Source organism: Saccopteryx leptura, chromosome X (genome assembly GCF_036850995.1).
Source record: "Saccopteryx leptura isolate mSacLep1 chromosome X, mSacLep1_pri_phased_curated, whole genome shotgun sequence".
In the NCBI taxonomy this organism is placed as follows: Eukaryota; Metazoa; Chordata; class Mammalia; order Chiroptera; family Emballonuridae; genus Saccopteryx; species Saccopteryx leptura.
The window spans coordinates 27,703,167-27,723,125 of record NC_089516.1 but is presented as its reverse complement, the minus strand read 5'-3'; the positions used below and the strand labels follow the sequence as shown (position 1 = coordinate 27,723,125).

Sequence of the window (19,959 nt, the reverse complement as noted above, 5' to 3'; positions counted from 1 at the left end):
GGAGTCCAAAAAGAAGGAGCCAGAAAATACTGATGCTGATATTTGCAATACACTTGAAAGAATTTGGTAAATGCCTGACCAGGCGGTGGCGCAGTGGACAGAGCGTTGGACTGGGATGCTGAGGACCCAAGTTTGAGACCCCAAGGTCGCCAGCTTGAGTGGGGGCTCATCTGGTTTGAGCAAAAGCTCACCATCTTGGACCCAAGGTCGCTGGTTTGAGCAAGGGGTTACTGGGTCTGCTGAAGGCCCGCGGTCAAGGCACATATGAGAAAGCAATCAATGAACAACTAAGGAGTCACAATGCGCTACGAAAAACTAATGATTGATGCTTCTCATCTCCCCGTTCCTGTCTGTCTGTCCCTGTCTATCCTTCTCTCTGACTCTTTCTCTGTCTCTGAAAAAAAGAGAAAGAATTTGGTAAATATTCCATTAATCCTAAGATAACCTTTTGACAAACAGAGAAAAATCTCTTTATAATAATGGTTTCTGCAAGTAACTACATACATTTACTTAGGCCTGGCCTCATAGCATGGACAAAGCCAAGCCTCTACTTAGTGCCTTTACTATAAATGCACACATTCATAAATACATACATATAAACAAAACACATATAATTCATAAATACATACACATAGACATCTATAAATATACACATGTACAGAATTCATAAGTAGACACAATAAGTACATATCTATAAAAACACACACATATTCATGTGCACTCAGAAATCCTGTACTAATCTTTACATATCTTAAATATGTTAGGTATTCCAAGTGAAATGGAGAAAAAAAAATGTCCAAAGTGCTTTCTGCATCAAATTTACAAGAAGTTTCTGTTGTCTCACCATGGAGATAAGAAGCACATGAACTAAAGGCAGCTATTTTGTATTTAAATAAGATTAGAGTAGTTCCAGAGCTCATATTCTATAACAACTATTGTTTGAAAAGAGTGCTATGCCATCCCACTTTTTGTATGTGAGCCACCCACCCTGGCATTCATTTAGCTCCTTGAATGCTGTAGCATCTCTTTTCCTGATTCAGACATTGTCCATGCTGTTCCTTTATGAAACCTACTTAATTGGTACTTTTCTTCCAAATGCCAGGGTAAATTTTACCTCCTTAAGGAACCCTTAACTTGAACAAGTACTAAGTGAGCTCCTCCTTTTATAGGATTTTATAACCTTGAGCATATTTCTTTTATTGTGATCATCAAAGGTTGTAATTGTACATTTATTTGTGTGACTATTTAATGAAGGGTTGTTCCCTGCAACGGACTATAAGCTAAGAGAGCAAAAGTTATCCAGTTTTTATATTAACTTCCCTGAACTTATTAGAGGGACTGGCACATACATAGTAGATAACAATAAATATTTGTTGACTTGATGGAAGGTTATCTCCAAAAGATCGGAAAGGACAAAGCATTACTGCCTTGTATCAGAACATATTCAGCTGCAAAAAGACAAGCTGAATATGGCTCAAACAATAAAGGACACTTACTGATTTACACAGCTAGAAAGTCCAGATGTTGGGTGAATAGCAAAGACGGTTTGATTCAATAAATCCATGCGGTCTGCAAGAACCCTGATCCTTTTCTTATCTTTCCTTCTGTAATATCATCTTAGACCTGGCTTGCCTCCATATTCACAAGATGACTGCCAAAAACTCCAAAGGTTATAGGATTTCTTGTCCATATTCAGGGGAAAATATTCACCACAGTAAAAGAAAGAAATCTAGAGGTTTTGAATTGTGTCCCTCCAAAGTTCATATGTTGAAGCCCCAACCACCAGTAACTCAGAATGTGACTGTATTTAGAGATAGTCTTTAAAAGATAATTAGGTTAGCTTGTTTGGTGGTAGTGTAGTGGATTGAGTACTGGCACAGGATGCTGAGGGCCCCTCTTTGAAACCCCAAGGTTGCTGGCTAGAGTGCGGGGTCGTCAGCATGAGCACGGGATCATCGACATGATCCCAAGGTCTCTTGCTAGATCCCAAAGGTCGTTGGCTAAAAGCCCAAGGTTGCTGGCTTGAGCAAAGGGTCACTGGCTTGACCCTTTTTGTCAAGGCATGTATGAGAAGCAATCAATACACAACTAAAGTGAAGCAACTATGAGTTGATGCTTCTAATCTCTCTCTCTTCCTTCTTCTCTCTCTCTCTCTCTCTTCCTGTCTCTTCCTCTAAAAAAAAAGATAATCACATTAAAGTGGGGACCATTAGGGTGGGCTCTAATCCAAAATGACTGGTGTCCTTAAAAGAAGAGGAGATTTGGACATAACTCAGAGGGATGACTATGTGAATTCACAGCAAGAAGGTGGCCATCTGCTAGCCAAAGTGAGAGGCCTCAGAAGAAACCAAACCTGCCTACACACTGAACAATTCTACCCTCCAGAACTGTGTGAGAAAATATATTTCTGTCATTTCAGCCACCCAGTATAGAATTTTGTTATAATAGCCCTAGAAAACTAACATATGAAGATAACATATTTCTAAATTAATTAGCCAGCTTAGTGGAAGTACAGTGAGAACACAGACTTTATTCAAGGGTATGACACATTTACATGGCTTTTCACTGGACCCTGGATTCCTTTGTTATACACAGTTTCCTGTGATACTCTCATGCAAGTAAATTCTTATCAGAGTTGAAAAACATTCAAACTACTGCTCTTTTATATCAGGCTTACATCATCCTCTTAGAAGACTTAACATAAGAATCTATATCTTTCTGTTTAGAAGATGTTTATAAATACTAGATATCTTTGTCTCTTAAACAAAATTGAACAAGAACAATTCACATTACTTATTCTGCAAGAGTAACAAAGGTCTTCCTAAACAGGCCATCCTAAAAAGTACCCATGCCATAGCATTCCATGGTTCTGGAAAGCCAGTGGCTTTCCCCCATCTCCCAGTCTAACTCCAAGAACTATTATCATAAATCTATCTCTTCAGCAGATGTTCCCACTTCAACAGTGACCGTTAGTAAATGTGAGGTAAGAGTGGACATTTTCCAACAGTTGGAGAACAAAAAACAAATTCAGGGCTCTACATCTACATTAGACCACAGACAGGTTATTACAGAAACCTAGATCAGAAGGGGAAACAACTGAAGCATAAATCTCCTAGCCCATGAAAGAGTTGAAACTCAAATCCTTTGCTTTCCTTCTCTTAATTTAGGATTCCTGTAGCAGACATGAATATAGGGCCATAAGCAGCATGCCAGAATTGCAAGTTTATTTATTGCTTTAGAGCTCATTTGAATTTCTGTAATGATCTTCCATTCCACTGCCATGCTGGTTATATTCCATTTGCCTAGCTCTCCCCTGCTTGCTTCTGTGCCTCAGGAGGCTGATTTCTTCAGACTTCATATCCTAGACTCCCTTGTTCTTTGGTTTGGTCAACAGAATGAGAAGGCAGGAGGTAGTCAGTGTCTTACTCCACACATTGCTGCCGGGCAAAGTCTTGATCAGATTATAGGAACCTTGTGCTATTACAGCTATGCTTTCTGCCCTACTGGATTGTAGAGAAATCTAGGAATTAATTCCCAGGTAAGGAGGTATCCGGCAGGTTGGTGCAAGGCAGGTAGGAGATCCACATGGAAATTCATGGCGGCAGTAAATTATCAAGAAGTATGGCAATGGCCTGACTTGTGGTGGCGCAGTGCATAAAGTGTCAACCTGGAAACTCTGAGGTTGCCGGTTCAAAACCCTGGCTTGCCTGGTCAAGGCACATATGGGAGTTGATGCTTCCTGCTCCTCCCCCTTCTCTCTCTCTCTCTCTCTCTCCCCCCTCTCTAAAAATGAATAAATAAAATAAAATAAAAAGTAAAAAAAAAAGTTATAAAAAAAAAAAGAAGTATGGCAGTATTTCTAAATGTTAATAATAATTTTTGCTGAGTAGGTTCTTATTGGCTGCACTTCAGCTGTAGTTGTGCTCTAATCCATGGACTGCCTGCAGGAGTGCGTGGGAGTGAAGCATCTGCTGGACTATCCCATGGCTTAATTAGGCACAATGACCTCACAGAATTATAACCCAATATTTGAAAAGAAAGAAAATTGGAATAAAACTTTGAGTCTGTGATTTCAGTAAACAACTTAATTAGCTTGAGCCTCAATTCTTTCAACCAAAAAGTGGGGATGTACTGGAGCAACCAATCTACTATCTAAATGAGGCAAAGTGACATGCATTCATAATATTTAAATCAATATTTTGAATTTGTAATTAATGTAACAAGTACTGTATATATATGCTAGAGCAGGGGTAGTAAACCTTTTTATACCTATCACCCACTTTTGTATCTCTGTTAGTAGTAAAATTTTCTAACCGCCCACCGGTTCCACAGTAATGGTGATTTATAAAGTAGGGAGGTAACTTTATTTTATAAAATTTATAAAGCAGAGTTACAGCAAGTTAAAGCATATACTAATAATTACTTACCAAGTACTTTATGTCGGATTTTCGCTAAGTTTGGCAGAAATCTTTATAAAACAACCTAATATAGTTAAATCTATCTTTTTATTTATACTTTGGTTGCTCTGCTACCACCCACCATGAAAGCTGGAACGTCCACTAGTGGGTGGTAGGGACCAGGTTGACTACCACTGTGCTAGAGCAATGCAGAAAGCACAACTCTTCAAAATAATGTGAAATGCTTTCTCTCATTTAATTGTTTTTGTTTCCTCTCTCCATAGAAAGTCAGGATGAATCCATCCTCTCTTTGTTACAAGATAAAATTTTGTGAGGCTGTCATTTTAACCTTATCCTAACCCAACCCAACCCTTCCCACTCTCGACCGTTGTTGTACTTTTGCTGTGTTGATTTTTCTCCTCCTAAATCACAGAAGAAAATGCTTTCTTTTAGATTTTGAAAAGTCCTGAAATAAGCAAGAAAAATATTTTTACATTGAAATGAACCATCTGGACACTTTATCCTGCTCTACATCTAGCATCCAGAGTTACTCTAATATTTATTTATCAGATTCTTTATTCATGAAAGTGATATTACAGCTATAAATTGCCACAACTGGTCAGCAACTACTTTTAACTATTTTTTCCCTTTATTAAACTAAGAAAAATTCTCTCTATGAACTAGAATTAAGAAATCATCATGAAAATTAAAGCATCAATCAAGAAATCTAGATCCAACCCTGGCTGGGTAGTTGAGCTGGTTGTAGCATTATCCCCATACACCAAGGTTGCAGGTTCAATCCTCAGTCCGGACACACATAAAAATCAAGCAATGAATGCATAAATAGGTGGAACAACAAATCAATGTCTGTCTCCTCTCTCTCTCTCTGTCTGTCTCTCTCTCCACTCTCCCCCTTTCTCTCTAAAATCAGTAACATAAATGTAAAAAGAATAAATTTAGATCAAAACCTTAATTTTGCTACTAATTTTGTAATCACCAACAATTCACTTAATTTCCTCACTGGTTAAATTTAAGATTGGGATAGGTGATGCCTGCAGATTCAGTTGTTATCTCTTAGTATTTCTAAGGTATTTTAGCATTAAATAGCACCTATAAATTGCCAGCAATTATTTCACAGGCATGTGCATTTAGTAATCATAGCAACCTACTTTGCAGAAAAGACATAAAATTATGAAGCTATGTTTCTAACTCAAGATTTTACCAGTAATTAGTAGAAGTTTCATAACTTGAAAAGATCATTTTGAATTCAAATTCTATAACTTATTGAAAATTACCTTTTTTATGATGGTTTTTCAAAATAAACTAGAGGCTTAAATAACTGGGGGGGGAAATGAAGTTTCACAAGCAATTAGTCATCCAGTAAATATCCATTTATTTAAAAAACTATAAATGTAACTGCATTTCTAGAGAACAGAACAATAACAGCTACAAGAAGGAACACCCTCTGTCTGCCTCAGTGGAACCAGGGATTGTTTTACTCCAAGAGAATCCCAAGAGCATGGCACCAGCTGCCTACTTTCCTGCTGTGCTTCTCAGGCAGGTGTTTCTTCGTTGGGTGCTTGTGGAATTCAATGGATGGTTGGCTCAGAATCTGTAAATTGTTACTTACATATTTATTTCTATAGCCAGTAGATTGTTTTCTGGATATAACAGTTTCCTGTGATTTACATGAAAACAGTGACTATGAAATTCTTACTGGTGTAAGTTACAAAAAGAATCACAAGCTAAGGGTGTTTTTGATTGTTTTATAAGTAGATAAAACTAATAAAGATAAAGTAATCTGAAAAGAAAACTTAAAATGTAATATAAATTTTAAATTATCTTAGTAAAAGGAAATGACAATAGCTATCTCTGTGGCAGTATTATGAGGATGAAAGGGATAATACTGACAAAAATTTTTTTTACTGTGAGATGATAGTGCTCTTGGTTAACTATTAATTTCATTTATACAGTTTTTTTTTTTTTTGAGAGAGACAGACAGAAAGGGAGAGGGATGAGAAGCATCAACTTTTAATTGTGTCACTTTAGTTGTTCATTGATTGCTTCTCATATGTGCCTTGACCGGGGGCTCAACCTGAACCAGTGACCCCTTGCTCAAGCCAGTGACTTTGGGCTCAAGCCAGTGACCATTCAGGATCAAGCCAGCAACCGTGGGATCATTTCAATGATCTCACGCTCAAGCCAGCAACCCTGCACTAAAGCTGGCAAGCCTGTATTCAGGCCAAATGAACCTCTACTTAATCTGGCGGCCATGAGGTTTCAAACCTGGGACCTCAGCATTCCAGGTCAATGGTATATCCATTGTGCCATCACCAAACAAATCTTTATTTTTCATTTTTTAAATTAATTAATTAATTTTAAAATTTATTTTATTCAGGAAGTGTAGGGGAGGCAGAGACAAACTACCACATGCATCCTGACCAGGATTCCCCACCCTGGCAAGCCAACTAGGGGATAATTCTCTGCCCATCTGGGGCATTGTTCTGTTGCTAAGCAATTGAGTTTTTCTTAGGATCTGAGGCAGAGGCCATGGAACCATCCTCAGCTCCCAGGGCTAACTTGCTCCAATCAAGCCATGGCTGAAGGAGGGAGAGAGAGACAGAGAGATAGAAGAGGGGTGGGAGGGGTATAGAAGCAGATGGGTACTTCTCCTGTGTGCCCTGACTGGGAATTGAACCCAGGACATCCACATGCAGGGCCAACACTCTATCACTGAGCCAACCAGCCAGGGCTATTTATTTATTTATTTATTTATTTATTTATTTTATTTATTTATTTGAGAAAGAGAGACAGAGAGAGACAGAGAGGAAAATCAATTTGTTGTTACACTTATTTATGCATTCATTGGTTGCTTCTGGTATGTTCCCTGACCAGGGATCAAGTCTGCAACCCTGGCATATCAGGACAACACTATCTAACTGAGCTACCTGTCCAGAGCCTCATTTATAAAGTCTTTAATAGAAATATCTTCTTGCCTGACTGGTAATGGCACAGTGGATAAATTATTGATCCAAAACGCGTGGTCACCAGTTCTAAACCTAATGTTGTTAGCTTGAGTTCAGGGTCGTCCACTTGAACTCATGGTTGTTGGCTTGACCACAGGGTCACTGGCTGAACCCTGGCGTCACCAACACAGCCCTGAGGTTGCCAACACAATTCCAAGATCTCCAGTTTGATCCCCAGTCATGGCATGTATGAGAAACAATCAATATAAAACTAAGTGGAGCAACGAGTTGATGTTCTGTCTCTCTCTCTCTTTCCTTCTCTTAAAAAAAAATACCATTCTGAGGCAGTGATGACATTTTCCTTCATACTATACAATGCTTGTCTACATAGAGTGCTATAAAAATCTTTTGAGGATTTGGAACTTGAACTTCACTTCTATTTATAAACCAATGGCATCAGTAAATAGAAACCACAGTAATTAGAATCAGTAAATAGAAATGACACATCATCATTTCTATTTAGATATAGTCTGATGTCAGTTCTTCTGATTCACTGAAATTAAAGCTCAATGTACTTCTTTCCTTGGATAGAGTAAAATCATTATATCTACTGTTCTCGGATGACATGATTTATATTTAGGAAACACTAAAGATTCTACACACACACACACACACACACACACTGTTAAAACAAATGATTCAACAAACTTGCAGAACACAAAATCAACACACACAAATGAGTTGCACTTTAAACATTAACAAAAAGCTACTTGGATATAGAGAGAATACTATATATTGCTATTTTTTCCATCTAAACTCTTAATAGAAGATAAATGTTTTTTTCAAGGAGCTTATATTATCAATATTTTATAAAAGATTCTGATTTTTGATGATCAAATTTCACAAAGTTTTAACTATGTATTCTATGATGGTCAGAATGGAAATTAGAAAATAGTTCAGAGATTGTGTTTTATCCATCTCTCTGTCATAGCACCTCTCCAATTTCCTAGTATTGCATTATTGGGGGTAAAGAGTATTCTACATAGTGATCAAAAGTTTCAATTTTCCAGAAAATAATGATTTTAACTCGTATTGACATAATAATATACCCTCAAACTACATAAAGCACAAAAATTACAGAATTAATGGGAAATTACTAAAACCCTATCACTTGGGAGACTTTAACATATATCTATAGTCACTAATGGATCAAACAGATAAAAACTTATCAAGAATATAGAAGATTTGAACACACCACCATGTATAAGTTTGAGTTAATGAATGCACATTTAACATTGCATACAAAGACTAAAGAATATGTTTTCTGCAAGAACCCAAGGAACATTATGAAAACTGACCATATTCTAATCTACAAAATAAATTGGAAATACATTTTTTTTCTCTTCTTGCTTCCTCGTTGTCTCTATTCAACCTATTTTCAGCTCCTCAACCAGAGAGATTCTGGGAAAATCGAACCTGGAGAAGTCATATTTCCAAAGGCTTCACATCAGGCTACAAGTGAAAGTTTAAATCCGTATCTTTGGAGGAGTGCACAAAGCCTACCCCCGCAGCTCTCCAGCCAACTTTGTCTCTTCAATCTCATCTCCTGCACCTTCCCTCACTCAGTGTGCTCCAAGTACACTTGCTTCTGCTGTCCCGTTAACACATTAAGAATGATTCAAACTCTGAAATATTCACTTGCTGTGTTTTCTGCCAGGATCCTTCATGCAGATATCTGAATACTCACCCACTCTTTCATCTCTTTAGGTCATTTTACAAATAATACATTTTACTGAGGCCGTCAGCACCATCTCCTCAATTTATTCTCTATCCCTTGTTTTGAATTTATTTTACTCAAAATCATTTAACACCATCTAAAATATTACTGATTTTATCATCTGCCTCCGTTCACTAAAATGTAAACTCCTAGAGACTATAGTTTTCATTCTGTTTTATTTATTATTACATCACTAGTGACTGGAGCAATTCCTGGTATTTTGTCTGTATGTAATAAGAATGAATGAATTTGGAAACTTAAAAGCACTTTTTATATAACACTTGAGTTAGAGAAAAATTCATAATGAAATTATAAAATATTTCAAACTAAATCACCACATTCATACATATCAAAACTGTGGGATACAACTAAAGTAGAATTTTGGAGGAACTTTTACAGTCTTCAGTGTATATATTGGAAAATAAAAATAATTTTAAAATGATTTACCAGGCATCCAACTGAAGAATTAAAAACAAAGCACAGTATAATAAACTTCCTCAACATAGTAGGGAGTAAATAAAAGATTATAAATAAATAAGATAGAAGCAAATGATAAGAGGCTGACAAAGCAACTCAAAACAATTATTTGTAGGCCCTGGCCGGTTGGCTCAGTGGTGGAGCATCGGCCTGGTGTGCAAGGGGTCCCGGGTTCGATTCCCAGCCAGGGCACACAGGAGAGGCGCCCATCTGCTTCTCCACCCCTCCCCCTCTCCTTCCTCTCTGTCTCTCTCTTCCCCTCCCGCAGCGAGGCTCCATTGGAGCAAAGATGGCCCGGGCGCTGGGGATGGCTCCTTGGCCTCTGCCCCAGGCGCTAGAGTGGCTCTGGTCGCAGCGGAGCGACATCCCAGAGGGGCAGAGCGTCGCCCCCTGGAGGGCGTGCCGGGTGGATCCCGGTCGGGCGCATGTAGGAGTCTGTCTTACTGTCTCTCCCCGTTTCCAGCTTCGGAAAAAAAAAGAAAAAGAAAAAAGAAAAAAAACCAATTATTTGTAAAGACTAAAAACTTGAACAAATTTTTGGTCATATTAATAAAATAGAAAAGGCAAAAGAGACAATATTAGTAGTAAAAGAAATGACATAACTGAAGTTACAAGAATAAAAAAATACAATGATGTTATGAATAATTTTGTTAATAAATAAAAAATATTAGATGAAATAGGAAAAATTTTCAGAAGAATGCAGCAAGCCTAAACTGGTTCAATTTGAAAGAAGAGAAACCTTTAAAATTCAGAATCAATATGTATCTTGCATAGGTGGGATACAAAACTGAGTCTCATGGACATAGATAAAAGTAAAATGGTTACAAGAGGGGAGGGGATGGAGGTGGGAGAGTAAAGAGGGACAAATATACAGTGACAGAAAATGATTTGACTTTTAGTGATGGGCATGCAATGCAATCAACATTTCAAAAGTTATAGAGATGTTCACCTGAAACATATGTACTCTAATTGATCAATGTCACCCCATTAAACTTAATTTCAAAATAAAAAATAACAAAATGAAAAAAATCAGAAGCAATAGTTTAAATTATCCTACCCCCCCAAAAAAAAACCTACACAGACACACACACACACACACACACACACACACACACATACACACACACGAATCACATGGTTTTGCAGGGGAGTTACAGAAATCATTAAATAGCAATGAATTCCAATAATAAACCAATTTTTCCAGTAAAAAAAGAAGGAATATTCCCTCCAACTTATTTGATGATGACATAATAATCTTAATAGCATGTTTTTTAAAAAGTGTATTAAAAGTTATACATTCACAATTCTATAACACAACCAGTGTCATCCCAATAAATTCAATAAAAAAATAAAATAAGAGCCATAGGACTGGCTTCCTTGGAGGAAATGGCTGATTCTAAGACTGGTGCTGAAATATATAGAATGAGCCTGGGGCACCTTGTAGTGCCAGGAAGAAAGGAAATGTTTTTAAAAAACAAAACCAAACAACAAAATAGCTCAATGACTTGGGTATGACAAACGAACACAGAAGACAACACTTGAGTCACAAAATAAATAACACAGTATTGAATTGTAATCCAAAGTATAGAATAAATATCCATGAGTCCACAGTGATATAAATAAATGATTAAATAAACACATAATTAAGGGAGAAAAACAAGTCTCTTGTGCAGAAGAATTCCAAATAATTTATGTAAACACTCCTCCATTAAGGAGGGAGAGCATGAATCTCCTCTTCTTAATTGTGGACTGTGTATGGTGACTTCCTTCCAAAGAGTCTAGTATGGGAAGTTCTAGAAACATTTCATGAATACAGATGCACTGTTCATAAACAAACTACCAACAACCTGAGTATAGTCTTGTTGGAAAACAATCATTACCAAATTAGTATTTTCTAAGGAAATATTTAAATATTAATAAAAATATTAATAAAGTTAATGGATTGAGTCTATAGGAGGGAAAACACATAATCACATAAATAGGTCAATAAAACATTTGATACAGGGTGCTCTGAGGTGCTAACATTCTATTCTAAATTTGTCGTTGGGTATATGATAGCTTATTTAATTGACATTGGTTCAACTGATATAACTCCCATTTGTAAATATGATGTAGTTCATGGTAAAAATGAAATTGTGAAAAAAAATTGTTTTATGATTGGTAGTCTGTTCAGAGGCAAACTCTGTCAGGTATAGATTTCTTTCTCTAGAGTAGAACATTTTTTATAATATTTACAGTGATTTGGCCATAATCCCCTCTAAAGACCCACCCACCCATTCTTTAATACCCATTTCCACCCCACCCATGCCCAGTGGTGTTTTCACCAAGTTAGAACAATGTACATAAGCTCAGTGGAAACTGACAGGCATGTTTCTAGCTGAGAAATGACCCATGGCCTTCCAGGTCAGAGGAGAACCTGTGAAAGCTCCCTCCCAATCAGTGTGAGGCTTTGGACACATTATAAAGATCGATGGCAGCTACTACTTCTCAAAGAATTTCCCTCCATTTTACCTGTCCCCTCTCATTGTGAAACTCCTAGATATAATCTCATTCCTGCAGTTTTATCTGGCTGCCACATACTTATATTTTACTTCTTGGTCTGTTATCTAATAGTTGAAAGTATGTTTACATGGGCTACATGGCTTCTCCCAGGATGCAGCTTCTTACATTCTTCCTTTGTCTGCAGTCATTTTACTGCCCATGGACACTCAACACCCTGGCCCAAGTTCAGAACTTGCTTGCATTGTCATGAAGGATGAAGGGGCGTATGCATCTGCTTTAGCTTGGCTCTCTTTTTAACTTTTTTAAAAATTTTCATTTATTTATGCATTTTAGAGAGGAGAGAGAGAGAGAGAGAGAGAGAGAGAGAGAGAGAGAGAGAGAGAGAGAGAGATAGATACGGGAGAGGAGCAGGAAGCTTCAACTCCCATATGTGCCTTTACCAGTCAAGTGCAGTGGTTTGAACCAGTGACCTCAGTGTTCCAGGTTGATGCCTTTATCCACTGCGCCACCACAGGTCAGACAAAACTTTTTAACTTTTTAAATAAATAATGTAAAAATGATAAAGTTAATACTAAAATTATAAATATTTTTTCAGGATATTTACATATAAGTGAAATTATTGAATGAACAAAAGGCAAGAAAAAACAAGTTAAATGCAAATATTATAATGCCTTTTTATACAAATTATAGCTTTTCTAAATTCATAGTTTTTTTGCATTTATATGAATGGATATTAAATAAATTTCTGGTCTTGGAAAGATAACAATATCCTTTTATATTCAATCTAACAATACTTCCTAAAACAGGGTTTAATGTTCATAACCTCTTTCAAAAGGTTATGGTATAAACAACCTTATCTCTTTTAATTTTCAAATGATTCCTTAAAACTCCACATCCTCATTAGCAGTATTGTTATTTCTCTGTTTTGAGGGCTTTACCTTGCATTAATCAAGAAAATGAGAGTTTACTTGGTATAATGAAATCAATTATTCTTCCAAAATCCATCTACACCGAAAGCTAGAGTTTAGTTATAACACTAGTGTTGTTGCCATAGGGCAGGGGTCGGGAATCTATGGCTCACGAGCCAGATGTGGCTCTTTTGATGGCTGCATCTGGCTCACAGACAAATCTTTAACAAAAAAAATAATGTTAAAAATATAAAACATTATCATGTATTACAACCCATTCATTTCCTACCGCTCATGTTCATGGTTGTGGGTGGCTGGAGCCAATCACAGCTGTCCTCTGGGACAACACCAAATTTTTATTGGATAATGCATAGCGTACGCGGGTCGTCGTATGGCTCTCACAGAATTACATTTTAAAATATGTGGCGTTCATGGCTCTCTCAGCCAAAAAGCTTCCCAACCCCTGCCTTAGGGAGTCACAGTTGGATTCTGGTTCTCCAAGATGTGATGGTTGTTTGTTCACTGCTGAAGTGAAGCTTTTGTTGGTTTGGAACTTTTACGGGACACAGGCGTACCTAGGCAAGTGTTCCAACTTTATGGTCGTGTATGTGTGGTCTCACATGTGTGTGTGTTCTTAATGTCACAATCCATTCTCAGCTCTTGCTTTTTAAAGTAAAATGGGACCTCCTCAGAGACTGAACACTAACTTACCAATCCTGTGATATAGGCTCAAGATACAGTACTTCCTTTGAATAAGAGTCCACTGATGGAAGTCTCCTAATATCTTTCATAAATAAATGATTATCCAATTTGGGGGTGGGGATATTTGATTTTAAGTATAAAGAGAACTTAGACACTTGGAAGTCATTCCGGATTTGGTCTGCATCCAGATTTTTGTCTGATTACTTCCAGTTTTTTTTCTTCTCCAAGTGAGAGGAAGGGAGATCAAGAAACAGACTCCCACATGTGCCCCAACTGGAATCAACCCGGCAACCCTCATCTGGGGCTAATGCACTGCCCCTCTGGGGCCATGCTTGCAACTGAGCTATTTTTAGCACTTGAGGTGGAGGCTCCATGGAGCGATCCTCAGCGCCAGGACCAATGCACTCAAATCAATCGAGCCATGGCTGCAGGAGGAGAAGAGAGAAAGAGAGAGAGAAGGGTGATCCAGATTTATACCATTGCTTCTCCCATATCTAATTTGACAATCACCAGAATATGTACAAGCACTGTAAACAGGTATCATAACAGAAATTGTTCTTGGTGAACATTCATCTCCCTAGGGAGTGGGCCTACAGTAGAGTAGCCTACTAGCCCTGAGTCTTAAGTATGCCCTGGGCATCAGTTGGCTTGCTTTAAGAGGCAGTGAAAAGTATTAAATTGGTTAGTTGGTTGAGTAGAAATAGGTTTCTCTCATGATATGATGATACATTAAAATGACATATAAAATATGACGATACAAAAGAAATCTTAAGTAGGAGACATAGGTATCCCTATGTTTACCATCTTTCCATTAAGATGCTTTCATTGATCCTTGGTTAATACAGTAGTCTTATAAATCTTTGGTTTGTATTAGTATACAGATTGGCTCTACACAAAGTAACTTTGGTGTGTGTTTTTTAAATAAGTAATGCTCAGTCTGAAAAAACTAAGTGTCCAGGTGGAGAGAAAGGTGACTAGCAATGCCAGGTGGTGGGGTAGATGGTGAGTTCTGGGTTGAAGTCTACCAGGTGGAATAAAATAAAAGGCAATTAACAGTACTTTTCTTCTGATTCCCTGAGTATAACATAGCTTTAGGCCCCTCTGTAAACAAACATTAGTTGGCAACAATAAAGTGATCTTGATGTTCTATCAATTTCAGATGACATGGGACAGAAATCTGTGTTTTCACCTAATTGTGTGGCCTAAGGTAAGTGACTGAAACTTTATACAACTCATTTACCTCACCTGGAAAGCAGTGTTGGCACCTACCTCTTTGTGCAGTTGTATTCATTTAATAAAATTTAACAGCATGTATTAAACACCTAGAAAAGGCTAGCACTTGGTAGGCACTCAATAAATGATAGTTAATAATATTAAGAGAATTATGTGTAATGAAATCTGATTTGGAACTACTTATACCTCTCACACACTAGGTCATGAACACATGGGTATCATAACAGTTAAGTCTCTGGCTGTCTTTGACCAGACATCTGAATGATGTCCACAGTATTCTCTCTCTTTCCCAACCTTCTGGCCATACTTGACAGCATGTTGTAATAAGGCCTTATAATGAAAGTCCTCTTACCTCAAATTGAAATAAAGTAACAAATAGAACAGATGTTGGGATGCCAGAGTGAGTGAGGGTGACAGAAACTCTCTCTTCCAATTACTAAATTTTTTAAAGAATACAAAGTAGGACCAGTTGTATCTCTCTTGATCCCTCAGCCTAGTCAACAACATATAAACCTAAAATGAAAGCACCACCCCTTTAAAAGAAAAGAGCAACTTTATATGTCCAACCTGAATTAAGACTGAGCTACAAAGAAGTTTTAATGCTAAATGAAGTTTGGAGTTTTGAATAATGTATTGTACCTGGACAGTCCAATTGCTGAATGGAGATTGTATTTGCCACCTAAGATGACCATGGGAGTCTCTATGAACCTGAAAGTGAATGAACAGATACCCATAAGCTCTAGTGGAGGAAGACTAGCCCCATACTAAAAATATTTAAAGAGACATTGGGGGAAAGACAAAATATTAAGTTGCCTTTAATTTCTTCCATTTTTATTGTGGTAAAATGCACATAAATTTTACCATTTAAACCATTTCTAAAAGTAGGTTTAAGTGGAATTAAATGCCTTCATAATGTTGTGTTTCCATCACCAGCATCAATCTCCAGAACTCTTTTCCTCTTGTAAAAATCAAACTCTAAACCCATTAAACACTAACTCCATATTCCTCCCCTCCTCCACAACCCCTGGCAATCACCGTTCTACTTTTCGTATGTTGCCTTTTGAATGTTTTTTTCAAATAGATGAGTTATCCATCAATGGTGGAATCATTTCAAACCCTTCACTCTTTAGTATCCACATATCTGGGTTGTTTCCAAACAGGAGTTACTTTTTTCCCTACATAATGCTTTTCCAAACTATTTATTCTTATGGAGTCATTGGCAAAGAAATTATTCAGAATATAGTCAACTCTTAATCTAGACTAGTTTCTCTATTTATCTCTTTCCATTTACAGTACTATTAATGATTACCACCAAACTATCCTCATTTAGGTACATAATCTACCATTTTACATTTGTTCTGATATTTTGCAGAAGGAATGATCCAGAAGGCAGGAAACACCTTACAAGACTAAACACTGCAACATTGGCAGATATTCTGAGAAACTCAGGGATAGTTAGAAAAACATTTGTTAGAGTGAAAGAAAAAATAGAGTGGTAAGGAAGCCACTTAAATGCTTAGCTTCAATAGTAAAGAAGTCTGAGAACAGAGATCAAGGACAGAGGGAGTATTTTGACTACAGATTCAGCAATTTCATGTCTGGATTTTGCAAGACACTCCAGGGTTTTAATAATTGGCCTAGTTGTTCCCTTAGAACACTTTGTTTGTCAGACCTTGTGTCTAAATTTGAGTTTGATGACATGCTGATTGGCATGGATCTGGCTTGGAAATGGCAAAACCAGTCCCATATTCAGTAAAATGGCAGTGGGAACATTAGCTGGAAATAGGCAGAGAGTTTTCAAATTGGTGAAATTGCTCACATCCAGGGAAAAATGGTTCCACATATTTCTAGGGGAGAGATAAGTATATTCATGATGATTGTATGCTACACAAATAATAGAGTATTGGCTGTGTGTGTGTGTGTGTGTGTGTGTGTGTATTTTCAGATAATCTGATCCACTTCTCATTTATCCCCAAAAATAAAAAAGTCAGAATGTGTATCATGTGAGAGAATGAATATGACAACAGCATAAAAGGAATAAAAGTAAGATTTTTTTAAATGGTAAAATGTATACATACTTTAGAAATGCCTTTTAATTGTTTTTTTTATCACTTTCTGTCTCTGTTTTTTCTCACTGGAACTAGGAAATAGGAGTAAACCTTGATCATCAGGAAAACATTGTGAATTTAAAACAATATGGTAAATGACAGTTAAATTAAGAACAATGGAATAACTGAACGTATTTTGCAGTGGGTCTATCAATAATTCAAACCACACCCGTTAAGATAATTTCTATTTTAGTTTTGCTGACTCCAAAACAGAAATCTAATGTAGCTATTTTTCTTGTATTATTTAATCCTGCACTCAGAAACTTGAGCAAAGAATGAAGACCAGATCTGGTTTTCTCCAAAGAGGAAGCTTGAGTCTAAAAGAGAAATGTACTCCCCCTCCCCCCCCCCCAAAAAAAGAAGGAAAAGCATGAACAACAGCAGCACACAGCAATTCAGTCAAGGAAAAATTATATTTAAAACAGAACAAGATACAAAGCACACACCCAAAGTTTGTGCTATCTATTGTGAGCACACAAAGTATTAAAATATATGGCCAGAGAAGTGTCCTGAGATCATTGATAATACCTTTCAAAACATTTTAAGAAAAAGTGCAGTAGATATTGAATAGAAGACTATATTGGAAAAAATGTACCCTCTGAATGTGTTTAGAAATCTGCTTTATCTTTCTTGCTTTATCAGAACTGGTGATATCTTCCCTCCGTCTCTCTCCCACTAAAAAATAAAAAATGCATTAAAATTGGTGGTATCTTGTCAAGAAATAATAAAGGGTAATCAGAAATCACAGCTTCGTTTAGTCCACTGTAGGGTGATGGTGTCAAAATATAGAATGGTGGTGTCAGTCACCCTGATTGTAAGTTAGCTATGAAAAAATGGTCTCAGTAAGGGATACTAGCATGTTCTTTGGTCTTAATGGTCAGCTGTAGTAATCAATAACTTTTATTTATCTTTCTTTTCCTCCTGACCTGCCCAACTATTCATATATAACTGAGCTTTTATCATTTTTAAAGTAAATTTTACTTGTATTCCACTTTAGTTCTTTTTTTCATCATACTGAAAATCTTATATCCACCCCCTCTACACATCATGCCCCCTGGATCAACTTTCTCAAATGCCATCTTTAGCTTCCTTTTGCTTCCATGGGCAGTTCTGTTCTCAACATTGTTCACTGGCATACCACTGTTTGTCCATTTGTCGATTAAGATGACTATATATATATATATATATATATATATATATATATATATATATTTATTTCCAAAAATCTAATAACTGGGTTGGCTCAAGATAAGGAAAGTAAAAGGAGTCCAGAGAGTAAATGTCATAGTGGGCAAAGTTTGAAACCACAACAATTCGGCTACGTCCTCTCACTTTATCTAGAGATATCATTTCCGGGCTTGTGACTCTTGGTATTTAATGCTCTGTATCAGTGGGGATTAGCTGCCCTTTCTTACTTTGTTCCCTGATGCTGTTACAGATGGCTTGGATAACTGAACTTCTGCTGTTTGCTTCTAGATCCCTAGTAGTTTATTTATGTATTGTGAAGCTGCATAAACATCTCAAAGTGAATTCGCAAGAAGCTAGGGGTCACTCTTAGTGTTCCTCAGTCTTAGAAGTTGATTGTTAAGTTGCCCTTGGAGAGGCATCATCATTTGTTTTCACCAGTCAATTGAAAAATCGTCAGAATCTTGGTATTGTGTTGAGAATCACAGCCCTCAGGAGTGGAAGCAAAACAATACAGGGCGGTTTAGAACTGCTGTGCCAAGAATACATGGCTACCGTTGAGGCCAGCCTAAGCAGAGGCAGGAGGCGCTGAGCACGATGGATGCTGTTGGAGTCACTTGCCCACCTCCAGGTCCTTTACTTCCTGGTCCACACCTCGCCCACCCCAGCCATGCTCTTTGCTCTCGCCTCCTGCTGGCCCACTCTCTGCTGCAGCTTCAGCACCTTGGTCCCCAAAGCAATGCCAAAGTAGCTGTGCACAGGGCTTCCAGAGGAATTGGGCAGTCCTTTTCACTTCTCCTAAAGAACAACCCTTTGATGAGCCATCTGACTCTTCACAATTATTGCTCATACACACAAGAGTGGCCACAGAGCTGGGCCACATACTGACCAGACAGTGAACAGCTACCTCAGACCAGAGAAGCTGCCAGACTGCCTGAAAAGTTATGCTTCAGTGGTTATTCCAGCCGGAGTCTTGAGAAAAGCAGGCATGATATAGGATGGCCTGTCTGACACCAATACCACAATTGTGGCCCCCTTGACTGCAGCGTGTGCTCAGCATTGCTCTGAGGTCATGATATGCATAATTTCAAATCCCATTAACTCGACCATCCTAATAATATCAGAAGTTTTCGACCATCCTAATAATATCAGAAGTTTTCAAGAAACATAGAGAGTACAACCCCAATCAAATCTTTAGGATGATAACCCCAGATGTCAGAGCCAAAATTTTTGTCACAGACCTGAAGGGTTTGGATTCAGCTGGAGTCAATGTTTCCGTCATTGGCAGCCATGCTGGGAAGACCATCGTCCACCAGATCTCTCAGTGCACTCCCAAGGTGGACTTTCCCTAGGACCAGCTGGCAACCCTCACTGGGCAGATCCAGGAGCAGCATGGAGGTGGCCAAGACTAAAGTTGCAGCAGGCACTGCCACCCTGTCCACGGCACATGCTAGAGCTGAGTTTGTCTTTTCCTTTGTGGATGCAATTAACAGAAAGGAAGGATTTGTTGAATGTTCCTTTGTTCGTCCAAGAAAAGAACTGTCCCTATTTCTCCACATCATTGCTGCTGGGGGAAAAGGGCCTGAGAAGAATCTCGGCACCGGCAAGAATGACCCTTTCAAAGAGAACCTGATAGCTGAGGCCATACCTGAGCTGAAAGGCTCAAGCAAGAAGAAAGAAAAGTTTGTAAAGAACAGGAAATGA

The 19,959-nt window shown here is 37.7% G+C and overlaps 1 pseudogene; it reads left to right on the top strand.

Moving 5' to 3' along the window:
• Nucleotides 1-18,852: 18,852 nt before the first annotated feature.
• LOC136386257 (malate dehydrogenase, mitochondrial pseudogene) lies at nucleotides 18,853-19,959 on the top strand (annotated as a pseudogene).